This window comes from Vigna angularis, chromosome 10 (assembly GCF_016808095.1).
Source record: "Vigna angularis cultivar LongXiaoDou No.4 chromosome 10, ASM1680809v1, whole genome shotgun sequence".
In the NCBI taxonomy this organism is placed as follows: Eukaryota; Viridiplantae; Streptophyta; class Magnoliopsida; order Fabales; family Fabaceae; genus Vigna; species Vigna angularis.
This window is the reverse complement of record NC_068979.1, coordinates 21,533,325-21,546,442: the sequence shown is the minus strand read 5'-3', so window position 1 is coordinate 21,546,442 and position 13,118 is coordinate 21,533,325.

Sequence of the window (13,118 nt, the reverse complement as noted above, 5' to 3'; positions counted from 1 at the left end):
ATTATATTACATTGTCTTTAAAAATTCTTTACAGTTTCTATTTTACATTTATCGTTTCAATATGATATTGTCTTAAATATTTATTTTGTTCATCGCATGAATCAACTATCTAATTGTGTAAAAAAAACACCTAAACTTTATTGCTTAATTTTTATAACGAAGGTAATTCAAATTGTGTTCCTCGTTTTAAGACATTATAATCTAAAGACAAATAAGTTTACAAGGTGCACAACTAGATTCCCTAATTAAATTATTAAAATTGTAGTATAAAACTGAATATAATATAATATATATCTTGTAAAATGACAAGTGAAATATGATTAGTGTACATACAAAAAAAATAAAATTTTCTAAAGTAATAAATATGATTAATGTATTGATTAATTAAACGGGTGGTCTGGCCGATGTGGTTTGTAGAGGAAACATTTTTACTGTTTCGATTCAACAAAATAACTAACATCATGTAGGTTAATTCAGTGGTTACCTTAACAAAACGAATCTTCATCATCATATGCCAACAATTGAAGCGTTAATTAGATTGGAACCCCCACCATAATCAAGCTCTACAAAAGTTCCCCCTCCTTCCCCCTTGGCTAGTCTACCCGGATTGACAGCTGCAAATTTCTTCATTTCGTGTTATTTATGCCTTCACTTTCGCTGCTAAGTACCTGCAGGGTGGAGAGTTATTTTGATAGAAATCCAACAATAAAACTGAATATCACAGGTATATTATTCAAGTATTATGCAGAAGAAAAGTTATGGAGCTGAAAGCTCTACAATCACCAGTAAAACCCAGAGTGCTCTCACTCCTAACCAGAGGATGACTCTCCTCCTAACCAACTCACCACCTCCCCTTCGTATCCCCTCACACTCTCTATTCTCTCTCCTATAACCGAATTCCCCTTCCCTCTGACACGTCATTCCCCTCTCTAACTAACTTCCCTTTCTTTTCCTAATCCCCTTTTCTTTCTTCTCACGTAAACATTCCATATTTTCGGCCTTGCTCCCTCTATAATTGTTTCATGTTGATTAACAGGCCCATCCTTATTAGGAGTCCTATCATTACTCCCTCCTGCAACAACAGCCTTGTCCTCAAGGCTAAAATAAGGAAATTGACTTTGCAATAGTCCCTCATCTTCCCAAGTTGCCTCCTCCTCTGTTCTCCCCTTCCATTTAACCAACCATTGTTTAGTAATAGTACCACCCTTAGGAATCTCCCTGGTTGCTAACACTGTCTCGGGTTCTTCTTGATCTTCCTCCTCAAGACTCAACTCTGTTGGTAAAGTGGGTTCTACTGCATGATTACCAATAGCCTTTTTTAATTGAGAAACATGAAAAACCGGGTGTACTTTTGCTGATTCCGGCAACTGCAACTGCACCTTATAAGACTCTTCTCCCTTCTTTTCCACCACTAAGAAAGGCCCATAATACCGAGGTGCCAGCTTCTGATTAATACGTCGAGCTATGGTTACTTGTCTATGGGGACGCAATTTGATAAACACCCACTCTCCGACCTCGAACTGCATGAATCTCCGCTTTTTGTCTGCAAATTTCTTCATTTGTTGGTGGGCTCCCAGCAGATGATATTTCAATTGTCGAATAGCTTCATGTCTATCAACCAAGTCAGCGGCTACAACTTCCACACGTTTTTCGCCCTGTGTAAAACGCACTAAAGCAGGTGGTGTTCTCCCATACACAATTTCAAAAGGGGTTTTTCCTGTTGCTCCATGAAAGGTAGTATTATACCATAATTCTGCCCAAGGTACCCAATATGACCAGTTCTTGGGTTGTTCCGACACAAAACATCGTAAATAAGCTTCTAAACATCGATTTACCATTTCCGTTTGACCATCGGTCTCAGGATGATAAGAAGAACTCATTTTTAAAGTTGTTTCTTGTAATCGAAATAATTCCTGCCAAAAAAGACTCATGAACACGGGGTCTCAATTACTAACAATCGATTGCGGAAGGCCGTGAAGTCATACAATTTCCTTAGCAAATAATTCAGCAATCTTCCTAGCAGTATAAGGATGTTTCAATAAAATAAAGTGGCCATATTTAGACAATCGATCCACCACTACAAATATAGCTTGAAACCCCTTCGATTTTGGTAAGCCCGTAATGAAGTCTAGGGAAATATCTTCCCAAATCCTATCTGGAATAGGCAGGGGCTGTAGTAATCCAGCTGGAGATGTTGCTTCATATTTTTGTCGTTGGCACACATCACATGCTTTAACAAACTCTTGAATCATCTTCTTCATTCCCGTCCAGTACAGATTTGCTGCGATACGTTTGTAGGTTCTTAAAAAACCCGAGTGACCCCCTACTGGTGAAGAATGAAACTCATTTAAGATAGTAGGAATTAAATCTGACTTAGCTGACAATACCAAGCGTCCTTTGTAAAATAATGGTTTAATCCTTTTCGACATCCCTATTTATGTACGAATGTCTCAATTGGGTCCTCGTTTTTAAAGTGTATCAAAATGGTCCCTAATTTTGAAAATTGATATCAATTGAGTCCTTTCCGTTAAATTGGCTGGACGGCGTTAAAAAAATTGATGAGTGGATGCTGAGATGACGAACGAACGCTCGTCCACCAGCGAACGAACGCTCGTCCACCAGAGAACGAACGCTCGTCCACCAGAGAACGAACGCTCGTCCATCAGAGAACGAACGCTCGTCGACCTCTTACTGTTGGACGACCGTTCGTTCGGTGGTCGACGAGCGTTCGTTCGCTGATGGACGAGCGTTCGTTCGCTGATGGACGAGCGTTCGTTCGTCATCTCAGCATCCACTCATCAATTTTTTTAACGCCGTCCAGCCAACTTAACGGAAAGGACTCAATTGATATCAATTTTCAAAATTAGGGACCATTTTGATACACTTTAGAAAACGAGGACCCAATTGAGACATTCGTACATAAATAGGGATGTCGAAAAGGATTAAACCTAAAATAATACTCCTCTTTGCAAACTGAAATCTGCAATAAATGCATCTTCCTGTTGTAACTTCTGCACCACTTGTTGTAAGAAAGGATCTACTCCCACTTCCTCTTAGATATGTTGTTCCTGCAACCATAATGGAAAAGACTGAATCTCCCTCAATTCACCCGCTTCGAATATTCTTGATAGTGAATCAGCAGCTTTATTCTCTGGGCCCGGTTTGTAAATCACCTCAAACTGATATCCTAACAACTTTGCCAGCCAATTTTGTTGAGCTTCGATGGTGATTTTTTGATGTAAGAGGTGTTCTTGAGAAACATGTAGAACTATATTTATTTCAATACATATTATTACAACATACTAATGTATTTATAGGAGTAAAAGTTAGGCACCTCCTTAAGTTAGGCACCTCTAAGTTAGGCACCTCCTATGTTAGGCACCCCTAAGTTAGGCACCTCATACCTAAATAATTATAGAAAAATACTTAGTAAGGTTTTCTCTAATTACAACACTCCCCCTCAAGTTGGTAAATGAATATCAATCATTCCCAACTTGCTTACAAGATCTTGAAATCTTCCCTGAGGTAGCCCTTTTGTAAAAATATCTGCTAGCTGAAGACCTGTTGGAACATGAGTTGTAATCATAAAGCCTCTGTCTAGATTATCTTTTATAAAGTGTCTGTCAATCTCAATGTGCTTTGTCCTGTCATGTTGTACTGGATTATGAGCAATGCTTATGGCAGACTTATTGTCACAGTATAGTTGCACAGGACTGTCTATCTTAATTTTAAGATCATCCAAAATGATTTTCATCCAAAGTCCTTCACACATTCCTTGAGCAAGGGCTCGAAATTCAGCTTCTGCACTAGAGCGAGATACTCTGTCTTGCTTTTTGCTCCTCCATGTTACCAGACTATTTCCAAGAAACATACAATACCCAGAAGTAGATTTTCTATCAGTAATAGACCCTGCATAATCAGCATCAGTATATATTTTCATACCTAATGTGTCTTCCCTTTTAAACAACAATCCCTTCCCTGGACTTGACTTCAAGTACTGGAGAATTTTATCAACTGCTTGCATGTGTCTATTTCTTGGATCATGCATGAATTGGCTTACTACACTAACTGCATAGGCAATGTCTGGTCTTGTGTGTGATAGATAGATTAGTTTTCCTACTAATCTTTGATACTGGGTCTTCTCTACAGGAGCACTTTCTTCACTTCCAATTCTATGATTCTGTTCTATAGGAATTGTTGAAGTTCGACATCCCAGTTTTCCCGTTTCTTTGAGGAGATCAAGTACATATTTCCTTTGGGAGATGAATATTCCTTCCTTGGAGTAAGCAACCTCTATTCCAAGAAAGTATTTAAGTTTTCCTAGGTCTTTTATTTCAAATTGAGCTGCCAGTTTTTCTTTTAATGCCAACTTTTCTGCTTCGTCATCTCCTGCAATAATCATGTCATCCACATAGACAAGCAATAGGGTGAGTTTACCTGTAGATGAATGTTTTATGAACAGAGTGTGGTCTCCTTGGCTTTGTCTGTATCCCAAGGAAATCATTGCTTTTGTAAATCTTCCAAACCATGCTCTAGGGGATTGCTTAAGACCATACAATGCTTTCTTTAGGAGACAAACCTTGTTTCGTTCAGTTTTCACTTCAAACCCTAGGGGAATATCCATGTAAACTTCCTCTTCCAGATCTCCGTGAAGAAAGGCATTCTTTACATCCAACTGGTGTAAGTCCCATCTAAAATGAGCCGCCAAAGCAAGAATAACTCGAACTGTATTCATCTTTGCCACAGGAGCAAATGTCTCCTCATAGTCAATCCCATAGGTTTGAGTATAGCCTTTTGCCACCAGTCTCGCTTTATATCTTTCTATTGTTCCATCCGCCTTATGTTTCACTGTGAATAGCCATCTACATCCTACTGCCTTCTTGTCTCTTGGCTTGTCAACAATTTCCCAAGTTGAATTTCTTTCTAATGCATTCATCTCTTCTTTCATGGCTTGAGTCCAATGTTCAAGTTTCATGGCTTCTTGGATTGAGGTAGGAATTTTTGTTGCATCAATGGCAGCAATAAAACTTCTATGCTTATCAGAGAGATTGTTAGTGCAAACATGTTGAGAAATGGGATATTTAGCACATGATCTCCTTTCTTTTCTCAATGCAATGGGCAAGTCATCAGTAATACTTACCTCTTCGATGTTGTCTTCAGGGATTCTCACCTCCGGATTAGACAATTTTTCTTGCTCTAGAGTCGAAGTGGGTTGTTTTCTTCTTTCATATTTTTGACCAAAAAATTTGTCTTCTTCTTCATCCTTATTATGGATCCTGATAGTTTCATTGCTCAGGTCTTGGGCATCCTGCGAAGACTGACATGGTAATGACAAGAAGGAGAGTTCATCCATTTCAAGTGTTTTCTCCCCCTGAAGTGGTGAACTGACATAAAAGGACTGTGTTTCATGAAATGTGACATCCATGCTGATAAAGATGCGACGACTCTGAGGATGATAACATTTGTACCCTTTTTTATTAGAAGGATACCCTATAAAGATACATTTAAGGGCTTTTGGATCTAATTTGCTACGATTAGGGTGATGAGAGTGAACAAAAGCAATACATCCAAAAATTCTACTAGGCAGACTTGATATTAAAGGGGAAGAAGGAACAAAAGACAATAAAGACTCTATAGGACTAATGCCGTTTAAGACACGGGTAGGTAACCTATTGATGAGATATGTGGCAGTTAACACTGCTTCCCCCCAGTAAATTTTTGGAACAGACATTTGAAAAAGAAGAGCTCTAGTTACTTCAAGGAGATGACGATTCTTTCTCTCCGCAATCCCATTTTGTTGAGGAGTGTTTACACATGTAAGTTCATGAACAATACCATTATGAGAGAAAAAATTGAGGAATTCATGATTAACATATTCAGTACCATTATCAGACCGAATTCTTTTGATATTTCTTCCAAATTGATTTTGGACAAGATGAAAAAATTTAACAAAGATTTGGAAAACTTCAGATTTATTGCTCATAAGGTATGTCCATGTGACACGAGTGCAATCGTCAATAAAGGTAACAAACCATTTTGCTCCAGAAATAGATGCGACAACTGGTCCCCAAACATCAGTGTGAATTAAATCAAAAGGAGAAGTACTTTTTTTATTACTAATAGGATAAGATGCACGATGATGTTTTGATAATTGACAAATATCGCAATTAAAAGACTCAACAGACTCATTGGTAAACAAATGGGGAAATAAAGACTTGATAACGTTAAATGAAGGATGCCCAAGCCTTTTATGATGAAGCCATATTTGAGAGTTTGCCCACGTCTCAGATGTAGCTTGTAGACTCAAAATATTTGTTGTGCTTTGGTCATTAGTCTCTAATAGATACAACCCACTTTGCTCCTTAGCAGTTAAAATCGTCTTCCCCGTGGCAAGATCCTGAAAAACACAATGAGTGGAGAAAAATATTACTGAACAATTTAAATCCTTTGTGAGTTTTTGCACAGAGATAAGATTATTGGCTAATTGTGGAACATGTAAAACGCCCTTTAATATAATGGATGATTCCAAAACTATATTCCCAGAGCCACATATAGGTATACCCTGACCATTCGCAACAGTAATAAGTTGTTCTTTACTGCTTTCATCATATGAGTTGAAAGACACACGACAAGGTGTCATATGATCAGTTGCTCCTGAATCAAGAATCCAAATACCTTGAGTCATATTACCAACAGTATTGAGACAAATCTTACCTTTCATGGACAGAGTACATGATCCAGAGGGCTTACTCATTGATTCAACCATTGCTTTCAAGCGGTCGAGTTCTTCCTTATAAGCTTTCATGTCAAGATCTGGTGGTGGAGAAACATTAGATTGATTGGTGGCTTCCTGTTCTGAGGTAGTGTGATTTACCCATTTTTGAGTAGGCCCTTTGTTATTCCTCATACGCTCTAGAACATTACTTTTCCCATGGAGTATGAAGCATGTTTCTTTGGTATGTCCAGATCTTCTACAAAATGAACAATAATCTCCACGATTTCCTGTTTCAAATGACTTTCCTCCAGTATAATAATCTCCACGATTTCCTCTTTCAAATGACTTTCCTCTAGTGCTCGTTCCTTTGTGGAATCCCTTTCCGGTTGTCATGGCAGAGCCTGTGTTGGAGATCCCCCCATCAAGCATGACAACTCTTCGAGTTTCTTCTCCTCTTGCCATAAAAAATACTTCTGATAAGGAAGATAATTTTTCTCTTCCTAAGATCTGTACCCTAATTGGGTCATACTCTTGATTTAGGCCATGGAGAAATTTAAAGATTCTTCCTCTTTCCACGACTTCAGCATGTGCGGCAGCATCTGTCTTACACATCTTTATTGTTTGGTATTGATCTAATTCAATCCAAAGACCATTCAAAATTCCATGATATTCTGATACAGAATGTGAGCCCTGTTTTGTATTAAATATCCTGCTCTCAATGTCATAACATGCAGCAAAATCCTTTTTTAATGAAAAAGTATTTTGTAAATCATCCCATATCTCCTTGGCAGAAGAATGAAACATGTAATTTCGACTTATCTCAGGAACCATGGAATGCCACATCCAAGTCATAATTAGTGAATCTTCATTGTCCCACATTAGGAAGTTTTAGTCATCTGGTTCTGGTCCTCCACCATCTATGTGGTCTAGTCTTGAACGACCCTTGAGAATCCTTCAAATGTACTGGCTCCATTGTAAGAAATTCCGCCCATCCAACCGATAGGCACCTATCATATTTGGAAGATCATTAGGACCCAAAGGAATAAATTTTACCTCAGACATCCTTGGGAATGCAATCTGGGGACCCTATCTGCTGACGAAACAGTGGAAAACAGTGCCGGACAGCGGCAAACAGCGCCAGACAGCGGCAAACGGTGCCAGACAGCGGCAAACGGCGCCTGGACAGTGCCAAACGGTGTCGACAGCGACAAACGGCGCTTGGACAGCAACAAACGGTGTCTGGACAGCGACAAACGCGGCCTGGACAGCGACAAACAGTGCCGGACAGCGGCACAAGGCGTCGGACAGCGGCACAAGGCGTCGGATAGCGGAAAAACAGCCTGGGCAGTGGAAAACAGTGTGGGCTACACAGAATAATATGGAGCAGTACTTCAAAACTCAGATTTACTCCGATCTGAGCCAAAATGGGTTGTCACCGGCCCTTGTAACGGAATGAGGAGGCTCCGACGACTCCTTCTGTGACGTCGGCGGCGAGTGGGTCTCGCCGGAACTAGGCGCGTGGGCTACACGCGCCGGCAAGGCTGGTTGTGCGTGGCGGTGCGAGGCGGCGCGTGGCGGCGCGTGGCAATGTCTTCTCCGGAGCGATTTGCAATGTTGTGTTTACTGCAGATAGGCGTCCCTTTCTGTCCTATCAGTGATTCCAATAGTTTCTGCTACAGTTGAAGTGGCTGGATAGCTGCTGTTGCTGGTGGCTGGTAGCTTATCAGTGCAGCGGAAACAGAGCTCCCAAGATCGGGAGCTCTGATACCATCTTGAGAAACATGTAGAACTATATTTATTTCAATACATATTATTACAACATACTAATGTATTTATAGGAGTAAAAGTTAGGCACCTCCTTAAGTTAGGCACCTCTAAGTTAGGCACCTCCTATGTTAGGCACCCCTAAGTTAGGCACCTCATACCTAAATAATTATAGAAAAATACTTAGTAAGGTTTTCTCTAATTACAACAGGTGTCTTAAACTCTTCTGATCTGAGTACACCTTAAAACTCCTTCCAATCAAGTATGGTCTCCAATGTTGGACCGCCAACACTAATGCCATTAATTCTTTCTCATAGGCTGACTTGTTAACATTAGTCGATGCCAAAGCTTTACTAAAATAAGCTATCGGTTGTCGGTCTTGCATCAATACTGCTCCTATCCCTGCCCCTGAAGCGTCGCACTCAATTTCAAACGGTTTAGAAAAGTTAGGTAAAGCCAATAGGGGAGCTTGAGTCATCACCTTTTTTAATTCCTCAAAGGCCAATAATGCATTTGGACCCCAATGGAAACCATCCTTCTTCGTCAATTCAGAAAGGGGCCTAGTAATCTTACCACCACCCGCAATAAATTTTCGATAATACCCTGTTAATCCCAAAAAACCCCTCACACCTTTGACATTACGAGGTATGGGCCAATTTATCACACTTTTAATTTTTTTCTGGGTCTACTACAACTCCTTGCTCAGAAATTAGATGACCCAAGTATTCTACTTGCCGACTCCCCAAAACACACTTTTTTCTATTGACCATGAAAGATTGTTCACGCAGCAGCTCAAAGACTCTCATTAAGTGCTTCAAATGTTCATCCCATCCTTTACTGTAAACTAGTATATCGTCAAAGAATACTAGTACAAACTTCCTCAAATAGGGCTTAAAAATATGATTCATAGTAGACTGGAAAGTCGCAGGGGCATTTGTCAACCCAAAGGGCATCACTGAAAATTCATAGTGACCCTCATGTGTCCTGAAAGCTGTTTTATGAACATCTTCCTCCGCCATGCGTATTTGATGATACCCAGATTTCAAGTCTAGTTTAGAAAAATAAGTAGCACCATATAACTCATCCAATAACTCCTCTACCATTGGAATTGGGTATTTGTCGAGAATTGTGACTTTATTCAGCTCCCTATAATCCACGCACATGCACCATGAACCGTCTTTCTTCTTAACAAGAATTACCGGGCTGGAAAAAGTGCTAGAACTGGGTATGATAATTCCTTGTGTCAACATCTCTCCAACCTGTTTTTCAATCTCCTCTTTATGGTGATGTGGATACCGATATGGTCGCACACTCACGGCTTTTGCTTCTGGCTGCAATGTAATAACATGCACCACATTTCTATAAGGTGGCAGCCCCTGTGGCTCTTGGAATACAGTCGCATAACCCACTAAAATCTGTTGAATATCTTCAACTTGTGTCTTTGATAAGCTTTGCTTCGAAATGGATTTTTCTCCCAAACTATTCTCCTTCACCACACTTTGGAAAGATGTGATCAACGCTATATGTTGTCCGTGTTTTCTCAGTTTCTGACCTTGTAACTCTAGATATTTGTCCTGCCAAAAAAAACTTAGCGTCATCTCTTCCCAATCAAAAGTAACCTTTCCAAACCTTCGCAACCAAGAAACTCCCAAAATCATGTCCACGTCCCCCAATTCCAACACATATGGCTCTACCGTAGTAGAGAATTCTCCTAATTGGATGTCCAACTTCTCACACTTCCCCGCCGTAGACACCCTATGTCCATCTCCCAAACGTACACCAATCTGTTTTCTTTTGTCCACTTTCAACTCCAGAGCAGCCACTACAAGGGGAGAAATGAAATTGTGACTGGCCCCACTATCAATCAGCACTCCCAAGGTTACTCCATTGAGAAGACCCTCTATGCGCAAAGTTGTAGGGTTATTCCGACCACCCCATGGTACTTCAACTTCTGCGAACAGCCCCATAGACCCACACTCCAAGTTATGGTCATCTTCTTCTTCTTGCGTCTCACTCGCGATCACCTCCCCCGCTTCATTTACTGTTTCGTCATCCGCTAACACCACCATTCGCAGTTGCCACTCTGTGCATCGATGCAAGGGATGATACTTTTCACCGCATCGAAAACAAAGCCCTTGAGCTTTCCTGTTCATCAATTCAGAGTACGGCAAATGTTTCGTACCGCGATTTCGGTCGGCGGTCGGAAAATGATCACCTGAAACTCAACTGCCTTGCGTCGTCGAGCGTCGTCGAGCGTGACTCATGAAGGCTGGAGCCCGCTGCCGATAATGGTTTATTTGATATGCTTTGGGTTGGGCCTAACCCAACGCCTAATTTCCCTAAATGTGGACCTTGACCCGACCCGGATCCAGACTTCTCTCCCTGACCCGTACCCCAATCACGATTGCTTTTCCACCCTCTTAATCCTCCTCCACGCTGAAATCCCTCTCCCTGCACTTCTGCTTCCACGTCTCGAGCTAGGCCCATGGCTTGGAGACGATTCACCGGGTTGAAGGTGCGAACCCTCCGCCGAATCTCCGGTCGCAACCCTCCAATAAAGTAACCCAGATATTGCTCCTCTGGTAAACGAGAAACTTGAGAGGAGATATATTCGAACTCCGCTAGATACTCATCTACGCTGCCCGTCTGCGACAAATCTTTCAACTCCTCGAAAGGATTACCGCTAGTATGACCCCCATAACGACTGATCAACTCTCTTTTTAACTTGGTCCACGACAACCCCACTTCTGCTTCTTGTAGAAGATTAAACCAATGAATGGTTGCCCCTTCCATGCTTAGTTTTGCCAATCGGACCTTCACTTCTTCTGTAGAGCCGTGCACTTCAAAATATGTCTCTGCCCTGGTAATCCATCCCACAGGATCAGTACCATCAAATGATGGCAATTCCACCTTCTTTGCTGCCATCCTGTACTCTGCCCCTGAATCCATATCTGAAAACGGAGATTCTCGACGCTCTCCCGCTTGCTCGTTACGCAGCTTAGTCAGCTCTTCCAACATTAGTTGGCGAAATTCCCCCAACGTCTCACGTACAGACACTTCCATCGTTAACAATCTTTCCTCCAATGCGTCGACTCGGTCAGACATTTTGGGTGGCATGGACAACAATGCTAGCTCTTCTTGGGGATCCGGCAGGTCGGACCAATGATAGAAACCCAACAATAAAACTGAATATCACAGGTATATTATTCAAGTATTATGCAAAAGAAAAGTTATGGAGCTGAAAGCTCTACAATCACCAGTAAAACCCAGAGTGCTCTCACTCCTAACCAGAGGATGACTCTCCTCCTAACCAACTCACCACCTCCCCTTCGTATCCCCTCACACTCTCTATTCTCTCTCTTATAACCGAATTCCCCTTCCCTCTGACACGTCATTCCCCTCTCTAACTAACTTCCCTTTCTTTTCCTAATCCCCTTTTCTTTCTTCTCACGTAAACATTCCATATTTTCGGCCTTGCTCCCTCTATAATTGTTTCATGTTGATTAACAGGCCCATCCTTATTAGGAGTCCTATCATATTTCTGAACATTTTATCATTAAAAAGTAACCAAAACTACCGGCTTATTTGGGGTTTGATGAAACTGAAACATCTAATGAGGTGAAGACTTTTTTTTTACCTTGACAAAGTGCTTGATGTCTGAAGGTAGGATAAGTACGTCCGGAACCAATGAAAGCTTAAGGGCTTCTGGAGCAAGCGAAAAGTCCAAGGGGACACTTTCTGCGGGTGGGTAAAGTGGATAGAAGCTGACTCAAAAATTGAAGGGCATTAGTTGTTTCTGATATTTCCTGAACCCAACATCAACCAAAATAAATCACAAGATATAAAAAGTATTACCTTTGTTGGTTGAGGATATGGTTTGCAAGTCTACTCATACGATCAATTGGTTTTCCATCTGCTGCAGTTCGTGATATCTCTTCTCCGCTGATTTGCTTGAGAACATCCACGGTGCAGCAACCAACCTTAACCTGAAAGCCAATTCTTGATCAATAATCTCTCACTTGCTCAACCTGTCACTTAACTTTTTTGTTTAAGTTTAAAAGAAAATCAGCAACTGGCAAGAAAAAACCTACAAGATCTTTTTTGAACATAAGATGTAACACAAGGTTGAAACCAGAAGTCACTGAATCTTAAAGTAAAGGTTTCATTTACACAAAATCCATGACGTATATTACAGAACTTGAGAAAGCAACAAGGGTAAGTCGAAAATGAGACCCCGATACAATACCTCATTTGCCTCAAAGATTCCAGGATTAGCGAGACTGACTATCTGAAAACAATAATTATGTAAGCATCATAGCCAAACTGAACCATTGCTGAACGATATTCTGCTAGTTCAAGGAACAGTTCTGAAGTTTAATTCTTAAGTGTTTAAAATCATTATGCCGTTTCTTTTTATGTAATGATCATACCTGAGATTTGAAATCAGATAAATTGATTTCCAGTGCGGGCTACAAAAACAAATTATTAAATAATATTTCAGATCCGGTTAAACAATACACTAAGAGAAACAAAAATCTTTACATCCTAATTGGTCCAATTAATCAAATACCTGAGGAAACACAAAATCATGGTTAGCATCTCGTATAGATGGAACAAGAAGAACACGTGTTCCAGAACC